This window comes from Felis catus, chromosome A2 (genome assembly GCF_018350175.1).
Source record: "Felis catus isolate Fca126 chromosome A2, F.catus_Fca126_mat1.0, whole genome shotgun sequence".
Taxonomy (NCBI): domain Eukaryota; kingdom Metazoa; phylum Chordata; class Mammalia; order Carnivora; family Felidae; genus Felis; species Felis catus.
In genome coordinates, this window is record NC_058369.1 from 110688447 (window position 1) to 110698762 (window position 10316).

Here is a 10316-nt window from a genome sequence, read left to right on the forward strand (position 1 = left end):
CATAAAACTTTATCAAACTGACAAGAATCATAGTACTTCCCATAATAGAAAACTATACAACACTGACATTTTTAAAAAATTTTTTGAATGTTTATTCATTTTTGAGAGACAGAGCATGGGGTGGGGGGGGGGGGCAGAGAGAGAGAGAGACACGGAAACTAAAGCAGGCTCCAGGCTCTGAGCTGTCAGCAAAGAGCCTGATGTGGAGCTTGAACCCATGGACCATGAGATCATGACCTGAGCTGAAGCTGGACGCTTAACTGACTGAGCCACCCAGGCACGCCACAACACTGGCATTTTTAAAGCTTAATATGAAATTGTACTACTTTTCCCTTTCACTTCATCTACAGTAAAAAAAAAACTTTAATGGCCAGAAGAGATAAATTAGTCAAAAGTTCTAGTTATGACCAATTCATAATGTAAAGGTAGCACCTCTCTATTTCCTCCTGAAATTCAGTCTTAATCTAGCACTTAATGTAATACATAAATTAGAAAGTCAGTAAAAATGGAGACAGAAAGGGAAGAATTAGATCATCTAGGTCAAAGAGGATTTGTTATTTTTGACATTTTGAAACCTTAATGGCACAAAGAACACAGAAAACAACTCCAAACACTAAATTGTAAGTTATGAAAATAAGCTACTTGCTATTTACATCTGAAGAATCAATAATAAAACCTAGTATTTACTGAGTGTTACTGTGGGAAACACTGTTCACAGTACTTAACATGTGTTATTTCACCTAATACTTCTAACAACCCTGTGGCATAAGTACCATTAACTTACAATCACACAGATGAGAAAACTAAGGGTAAAAAAAATTAATAACTTCTCAAAGCCAAAATGCTCCAAAGTGACAAAACTTTGATTCAAATACAAATAATATGACACCAGCCATCACTCTTAACCATCCATATATGACACTTAAAACTTAGGAATGTTCAATTTGTGATCAGAAGATACACACATATATGTGCATGTACAGATAAAAATATATAGATATAGAAAAAATGATGATTATCACTGCACCCCACTACAAAGATAATCACACTTTGGTAGTCCTATAAATTTTGTGTTAGTGTCTATTAATTGATTGAATATTCTGAGTTATCAGACATTAACTTGCAGAGCTTTTTGGTTCATAAAACACACTTTTAATAAATTATAAAATACTCTTAAGTCTAATTTATATTTCTAAAATTGTTATGTAGTAAACACACCCTCTCTTTGTAAAATACATTATTTCAATGTTTCTTTTTCTCTTTACTGTTACACCTTTAAAGCTGCCTCCAACATCCCTTTAGCCCATTTCCCCTTATTCTGCCCACTTTTACCAGAATTAGACTACTCCAACAGTTTAAAGTGTTAAGCACTTAGGTACTACCCAAGAAAATGCATGAGATGTTAGTAATTAACTTCGGATGTAAAAATAGCTGATTATATTATAATAGCTGCAGTCTGATTAAATATCCTGAAAAAAATATGCCATCTCAAATAAACTCGGGAAGAGAAATCAAGAACAAATCTAAAGTACAATATTATGACTTAAAGAAACAGTACATAACACAAAAGATCATATCTTAACATCAGACCAATTACTTCCCAAAATTTATGTTAATAACTAAAATGAGATGACATTTTATTTCACACTAAACTCTTCCATTAGCACTGTACAACTTCAATCAGTTTTATGATGTCTAAGCCTCAAATGATGGTGAATCCAAAAGCCATTCTCCACACATGCATAGTGTCTCACAATACAGGGGCGCCTGGGTGGCTCAGTCAGTTAACTGTCCAACTTTGGCTCAGGTCATGATCTAATGGTTTGTAAGTTCAAGCCCCATGTCAGGCTCTATGTAGACAGCTCAGAGCCTGGAGTCTACTTCAGATTCTCTATCTCCTTCTCTCTCTGCCCTCCCCTGCTCACTTGCACATGCGCTCATCCGCTCACTCTCTCTCTCTCAAAAAAATTTTTTTTAAAAAGTCACAATACAAAGAATCACACACTCTCTCAGGTGCCAAACCACAGCCATGCTACTTAAAAGTAGTCCCAGGGCTCCAGGAGCAAAACCAATTCAGGTTTAAGTGAAGTAACTTACAAGAACTCCCCCGTAATGCAGAGCTAAGGACAAAAGCAAAAGCAGGATTCACCTTGGGGGTTTCATAGATGCATCAGAATAAAAATGTTCCTCGTGAAATTGGAGAAAACAGTACAATAAACCAACAATAGTAAATAATTCAAGCCTCCTTATGGGAGTATTTCATACTAACTTAAAGATCATTAAAACAGTTCAATTCTCACAGTTGAACATAAAATTACTTTGGGAATTTCTCTGGTACATACTATTTCTAAATTTACAATGGAAGTATAGATGGGTGAAATGATCTAACAATGATCTGTATCCAATAGTGACACTGAGAAGAATTTTAGTCAAGAGATTAGAGCAACAGCTGCCCTCCTTGAAGGTATACCCCCCCAAATTTCCAACTTTTTAATATCCATGCCCAAATTTTACTCATACTTGCAAACTTTCAAGATAGCATTAGAGGTCATGCAAACTGTGAAACAACAAAACACAAAAATCAGCACTATTATACTATTAGATAAAAAGCTTTAAGTTTATCTAGTTCAGGAATATAAATTTTAAATAGTACACATAGGATCATAATAAAAATCAAGTATCGAGGCTCCTAGGTGGTTCAGATGGTTAAGTGTCCAACTCTTGATCTCAGTTCAGGTCTTGATCTCATCAGGGTTGTGAGTTCAAGCCCTACACTGGGCTCCACTCTGGGTGTGGAGCCAACTTAAAAAAAAGAAAAATCAAGTATTAAAAAGATGCAAGACGAAATTCTAAGTTGTTCCTGCATTTGTAATTGGTCATGAGAAATAAGATCAATCCAGGAGCACCTGGGTGGCTCAAGTTGGTTAAGCATCCAACTTCGGCTCAGTTCATGATCTCGCAGTTCGTGAGTTTGAGCCCCACGTGGAGCTCTGTGCTGACAGCTCAGAGCCTGGAGCCTGCTTCAATTTCTGTGTCCCTCTCTCACTCTGCTCCTCCCCCACCCATGCGTGCACGCTCCTCTCTCTCTCTCATAAATAAACATTAAAAAAAAGAAGAAGAAAATATCAATCCAATCAGATTTTTACCTGCTGGAAAAATCAAGACAGAATTAATTACATTCTAACAAAAAAGCCTGGTGTTCAACTTTTTCTATTTTTTTTGTTGTTGTTGTTTTGTGATCCCAAACACAATATTCAACCACAATGCCCTACTGAAAAATGTCTAATAGACACTGATAGTAACTAATCCTTGAAGGATAATTAATGTGACAGCTTAAATTTATAGTAGACAGCTTTTGTCTTTTCACTTTTACCTTAACCTTACTGAAGGAAATATTTAACATTCATTCATTTAATAGATATTTAGTGAGGACACTAGGTGTCAAGCTCTATTCTAGGCACTGAAAACACAAATGTGAGCCACATCTTCAGTTTACATTCTAGTGGGGAAGAAACACAAAAAAGATAAATAAATGAATATATAGCATATGAGGGTGGAGACCAAGTGTTACTTTCACCACGATAATGGAATTCAGCTGGATCCTTCAGTAGACTATAGAACTCTTAAGGAGATTTAGAGTATTTTTGGGGTGGAGAAACATGACAAATTCACAGATTTTTTTTTTTGCTTCTCTGTTCTCATATATAAATATATATGAATATATATATACACACACATAGACAGGCAAGATGGTTGATGCTTCAATTGCAAGGAAAAACTCATTTTAGAGCTGCCATCTCATCCAAACTGGTAATTCTACCTGGAGTTGTAAAGCTAATGCAAAGTAATTACCTTTTAATTACATATTCCAACCTTTTATTTCTCTTAATTTTCCATCCTTTAATTATGGTACTTTTTTATTTTGACAAAAGACTTCAAGGCTTCAGCTGAGTGACTGCCCAACTGGCACAATTTAGCTCTGATAGTGAATTTTCTAAGGGCAGGTTTCAGATCTGACTCACCACTTCAGCACCAGAACTTCTTATGTGCCTACCATATAGTAGGTATATTTGTGTTTGGTGAACAAATTAATCCACAAAAATCAAAATCCAGTACAAGTTAAAACCAAAGCTTAATGAAAATTATCCTAACAGCTTCTTCTTTCAAGAAATAACTAAGACTGATTAAAAGTTTTCTTTTGTCACAAATATTTAAGAACATGTACAAATGACTACTAAACCTCAAATAAGTAACCTTTCTCAAAATATTTTTTTAGAATTTGTTTCAAAAATTCTTAATCAGTTTACCAACTACAAGGGAAACTAACCTTATTACTAGTTTGCAAGACATGCTCTTGGTTTACTTTTTTTTTTCTTTCACCTCTTCTAACCTATTGCCTGACTCCCCTATAACTACACCAATGGCCAGGGGGGCACCCTCTTTCTCAGGAGATCCATTCATCCCCCCACTGAGCAGCTAGTGAGCCATAAACCTGGATGGAGCCTAGGACTTGAATTCACACTAGTGCAAGGCATACAGAGAAAACACCTGATATATTAACTACTAATATTTGTAAAATGATTGGCAATTTACGAAGAGTTATATTCTCTGTACTCTCATTTTATCTGATCTTCACAACAATGTGAGAGCAGCTAGAAAGTTGCTATTATTATCCAATTTTATAAAGAAGGAAACTACGACTCAAAAATTTCAAACAACTTCCCCAATGTCACATCATAAATAAGTGAAGTTGTGACTCAGCCTTATATTACTTAAGGTTATTTGTATGTTGTCTCACTACCATGGTAGGTGTAACTTGTTTACAGACATGAGGATGCGTTACCACGAGTCCAGCCTATCTATTCACTCAATATTAACCTCTTTTTAAAGGGGTTAAGATAGTTTAAAAGCTGTCCACTTGATTTAATTCAAAGTTCCCTCTGCTCTCAGATATTTAAAGCTCTGTAATAACAGGACACCTGGGTGGCTCAGGCGGTTAAGCATCCCCCGGCTCCAGTCATGACCTCACAGTGATCGTGATCGAGCTCCATGTAGGACTCCGCCCACAGCAGGAACCTGCTTGGGATTCTCTCTCCCTTCCTCTCTGCTCCTCCCCTGCTCGCAAGCTTTTTCTCTCAAAATAAACATTTAAAAAAATAATAATAAAGTGTTGTAATATCAAAATTAAACCTGAGAAATGGAAAGCCAGTTTTAGATTACCATCAATAAAGAGAGCAATTAACGGTCTGTGAGACCACAAAATTTCAAAACACATTTAAAAAGTCACTCAGGGAATGCCATAAAGTCACCAAATAGCTAGCTAGTTAGTGACCAGCACTGAACACTCCTCCCCATGATAGAACCTATTTTCTCCCTCTTCCAAAAGTTCATGCTCCCTCCTTTCCCATTATAATTCGACTAACACGGCTTAATTCCACCTGAAGCAAAGATCCTCTCATTCCCCTTTTCTTCTCCCTTTAAGAGATTTCTCTTCATTCCATAGCTAGAAATGAAACTGAACATAAGCAACCATGAGCACATTTAACATAACCAGATTAATACAGAAAGCACACTACATAATCTGCAAAAGGCTATATATGTACTGGTAGTTACTACGTAAAGAGATGAAAAGCCAATACATTTTACAGGGACCATATCACATACAACCAATACCTGTAATCTTTAAAACTACAAACACTTCCACTTATTTCTCAGTTCTTCTCCCAAATTTAATTCCATATTTCCTCAAATAAAATAATTTTATAAATGTGTAGCAATGAATGTAACACTTTAACCATAAACATACCATAGACTAGTTAAGAAAATATTTTTTATCAATGTCTATGGAAAACTGGCCAACAAACTTTAGAACAATCCATCCAAACAACAGAGTCATATACACTGATTTCTCCCTATTTAGGACCCCCAAGGATAGTTATGAACATCTAAAACCTATATTTTAGTATTTCAAAATACCAAATGGAAGGCATGTTCAATATAAAGTTACAGGGCTTAACTAAAATGTCACATATATTTGCTTCTGCTTGCAATTCGATCAACTAGCTAGCTACTGATCAGGAGGGAAGGGGTTTATGTGTGCTGGATTAATAAAACATAATGAAAGTAATTATGAATGTAATTTATTTATAAGCTCTGAAAATCTGGAATCAAAAGGGAAAAAATAAAACAAAAGCCTTTTAAATTTCTTTTTTTTTTTTGGCGGGGGGGCCGCCTGGGTGGCTCAGGCAGTTAAGTGTCCGACTAGCTCAGGTCATGATCTTGTGGTTCGTGAGTTCAAGCCCTATGTCAGCTCTGTGTGACAGCTTGGAGCCTGGAGCCTGGAGCCTGCTTCAGATTCTGTCTCTCTCTCGCTCTCTCGCTCTCTCTGCTCCTCCCCTGCTTTTTCACCCTCTCCTTCCCTCCCTCCCTCATTCCCTCTCTCTCTCTCTCTCTCCCTCTCAAGAATAAACTTTAAAATTTGTTTTTAATTTTTTTTTTAAGATTTTATTTTTAGGTAATCTCTACACCCAATATGGGGTTCAAACTCATAACCCCGAGATCAAGAGTCGCACACCCTACTAGTGACTGAGCCAACCAGGCATCCCGCCCCTTTAAAATTCTTGAGAAATGGTTGGCAATATTCAATTTGGCTTATCAAAAGATGCTAAACAATATTGTATGTACAGTTACAAGCCAGTCTCATTCTAGACAGTGATGTCCTTCCACTCCCCTTATAAAATCTCTTTCCTACTTTTTAACATCCTTTAAATGCCAATTGAGGCTACGGTTCTTATTCTAGTTAGCAGCCTTTACAATATCATTAATTAATCATTTTAAAAATTGCTCATGCAGTTTAAAGATTAACCCATCCCAAGAATATTTCTCTTAACCAAATCAAGTCATAATTTTTAACTAAACATTTATGATGGGCAAGAGAGTGTGTGTATGTGTCTTTCAAAAGAGCCCTGAACGTCCAAAGACCTTTCCTTGCTGTACAACTCATCACATCTCAGGATTTCCCATACAAGAAACTCTCTAAGTCTCTGCTATTAGGGTTCTCCAAAGAAACAGAAACAACAGGAGATATAGATACAGAACTTTTTAAGGAGATTATGAGGAATTGGTTCCCATGATGACAGGGGCTGAGAAGGCCCACCATCTGCTATGTGCAAGCTGGGGATCCAGGAAAACTAGTGGTAATTCAGTCCAGAGGCCTAAGAACCAGGGAACTGATTTAAATCCCTGGGGGCAGGAGATGAACTAAGATGTGATGCCCAGCTCAAGCAGTAAGGTGGGGGGGGGGGGAAGGGGGGGGAAAGGGGGGAAGGGGGGGCAAATTCCTCCTCCCTCCATGTGTCCTATTCTGGCACTCAATGGATTACATAGTTTAGATAGTGAGCATCCACAATGGAAGAGCAATCTACTTTAAAGAGACCACTCACTTAAATGCTAATCTCATCCTCATCCAGTACACCCTAAGAGACACACCCAGAAATAATGTTTAATCTTGACCCTCTGTGGCCAAACTGACAAAATTACCCAACACATGGTTAAACAACTTTGCCATACAATGCAAGTTCTATCACGTTCTTTGAGAGCAAATCACCAATCAAAAGCTATGAGAAATCCTGAAAGAACAAAGCAATTATCTTCCTTTGTGCAAATATCTTCAAAATATATTTGAAACACAAAATTTTATTCCGTTAACAACTATTAACCTGGAACTTTTAAAAGTGCTACAGAGTACATCTTTTCCCATCTGTATCATACTTGTTAACCACAAAATCATCAATTTAGTATTAATATCTAAAAACCAACAAATCTGGGTGGCAGTGACTTAACACCAACTTAAACCTTTTTTAACATGTACTAATGCCTCACATTTGCACACAATTCAAACTATTAAGTTTAAACAGCTACAACTTTTCACTCCATATTTTTAAAAGCACACAACAAATGTCAACAGGCTGACTGATAACTGGGTGTTATGCAAAAACAATCTCCTGAGTATACCACAGCTCTGGTTCAAATTCAACACATTTTCTTGTATCGTCTATAGCTTTAGTTCTCTGTTAATAATAAATGCTCAGAATAACCTTAATAGCTTTTGAAAAAAGTTTAAAAATGTGTTTAATGAAAATTCACTGATAAATATTTCACTATATTCTAATGATGTGAAAATTCAGATTTTAACAAATCCTTAACTAAACATCCCAGACCCTAATTATGATATACGGAAATTAACACTTATTTTTAAAAAGAGAGTGGTGGAGGAAGAGTGGGTATGAAACAAATAATTTTCAAGTATACTATCACAAATAAGAGTAACATTAAGAGTAAGACGTCCTAAAAAAAAAAAAATTAAAAAAAAAAATTAAAAAAAAAAAAAAAAAGAGTAAGACGTCCTAAAGGGCAAAGACAGAAGGGGAAAAATAATTTAAACATTTAAAACAAACAAAGCTGTCATCCCTATATGGAAAATGCAAAAGACACACAGATATGTCTAGCAAGTCTCATAAATATTTCAATTATATTGAGAATGAAAATAATACAAATTGAAGTCAAAAGGTTTAAATCAGAAACTATGTTACCTCCTCTTTTAAAAAATAAGGGGGGGGGGGGCCAGAAGAACCTACCGGTGCTCTACTTTCAAATCACACCAATCTATCATATCACAGGTTTCAAAGTTCAATGTACATATTAATTTGCTCAATTGAGTAATTTTTCCTTGTAGCTTAGTATGGCCCTTAATTGCTCACATGAATGGTTTCTCATTTCTGAAAAAGTTTCAAAGATCTATTTTGACAAAATGCAAAACTGAGAAGTTTCATATGAATGTTTATCACTACTGTTACTATTATGTATCTATATACTTGGCATCCCTACTTTGGTTCAAAAACAAAAACCAAAAAACCTAATCCTAAAAATAGTATACTGATGACTATCGATTACAAAAGAAAATCAATGACACATTCCATACTGAGCCACAAAAACAGCACACAATTTGGAATAAGACGACCTAGGTATGATTCCCAGCTCCACCATTTGTTATATACTTTTAAGCCAACTGTTTTAACTCAGTCTCTGTCTTCTCACCTGGCTAATGAGAATAGTATCTCCTACCTCAGTGCTGAGATGCAAAAGATCCAAGCAGATAGTACCACTCACCACTTTCTAAGCATAGTATACACTTGTTGAACAAGAGAATCTTCTGTAACACAGCTCGTAACTAAATATTTTGAAATCTAACATGAATTAAATCACCTCTTCACCTCCCCTAATGCCTCCTGATCTGTGTTAAAACTAAGAGAAGCAGTAAAATAAAGTACTACACTACTAATTTTTTAGTAACCAATATGGAGTACAATTTTATATCTACTATATTTCAAAATAGGACTATTTTTCAGACTTAAAAAAAAAAAGCTAAAGCAAGAAGTCTTTCTTAAGTAATGATAAGTCTCAGTTTACCTACTGACAATATTCAGACAAGAAATAGTGTATTATTAACATCGATCAAGAGAGCTGAAAATTACTGAAAGCTAAATAGAATTCTGTACTGAGTCAGGAGATGGGATTCAAGTTTCGTATTTGCAACTAATAACTGCTTGACCTTGGACAAGTCCCTGGGCTTCAGTTTTCTAATCTATAAGATGAATACTAAAAACCAAAGATAAAATCCAAGTGCCGTTTAATCTGGGCCTTTCTCCGCAGAGGCAATCCCACATAGTAGTTAAGAGAATGGACTCAGCAGAACTGCCACTGGCTCTGCCACTCACAAGTTGCACACCGGTAGACACACAACGCACCAGAGGACACCTTATTTTTTTTTAATGTTTAAAAAAATTTTTAAGTTTATTTATTTTTGAGCTTGAGGCAGAGCACGAGCGGGGGAAGGGCAGAGAGAGAGGGAAACACAGTATCTGAAACAGGCTCCAGGCTCTGAGCTCTCGGCACACAGACCGACACGGGGCTCAAACCCACAAATCGTGGAATGACCTGACACAGAGGGACACAACCGACTGAGCACTCAGGTGCCCCAGCACTACAGTACTTCTTACTAGCATCAATGGTTTACTGTTTAAAATATTTCCCTGAAACACAAAATCGTTTTACAATACAGAAACTTAGAAGGCACAGTCCTTCCACATCAAGACACTAGCATTTTACTAGCAGACACGGAGCTCATATGATGACAGCATTACAACTTTTTACAACATGCTAACCTAAGCCAAGTTTCATCAAAAGATCATAAAATATCGTACTTTAGAGACACCACTGAAACCTTGTTAGAAGGCTAATTGTTCTCACCAAAATAT

At 36.2% G+C, this 10316-nt stretch overlaps 1 protein-coding gene across 5 annotated transcripts in view; it reads right to left on the reverse strand.

Moving 5' to 3' along the window:
• The window catches only part of SNX13 (sorting nexin 13), a 132368-nt gene that overhangs the window by 119731 nt on the left and 2321 nt on the right, over positions 1-10316 (reverse strand). The gene's annotated exons all lie outside the window — the stretch shown is intronic.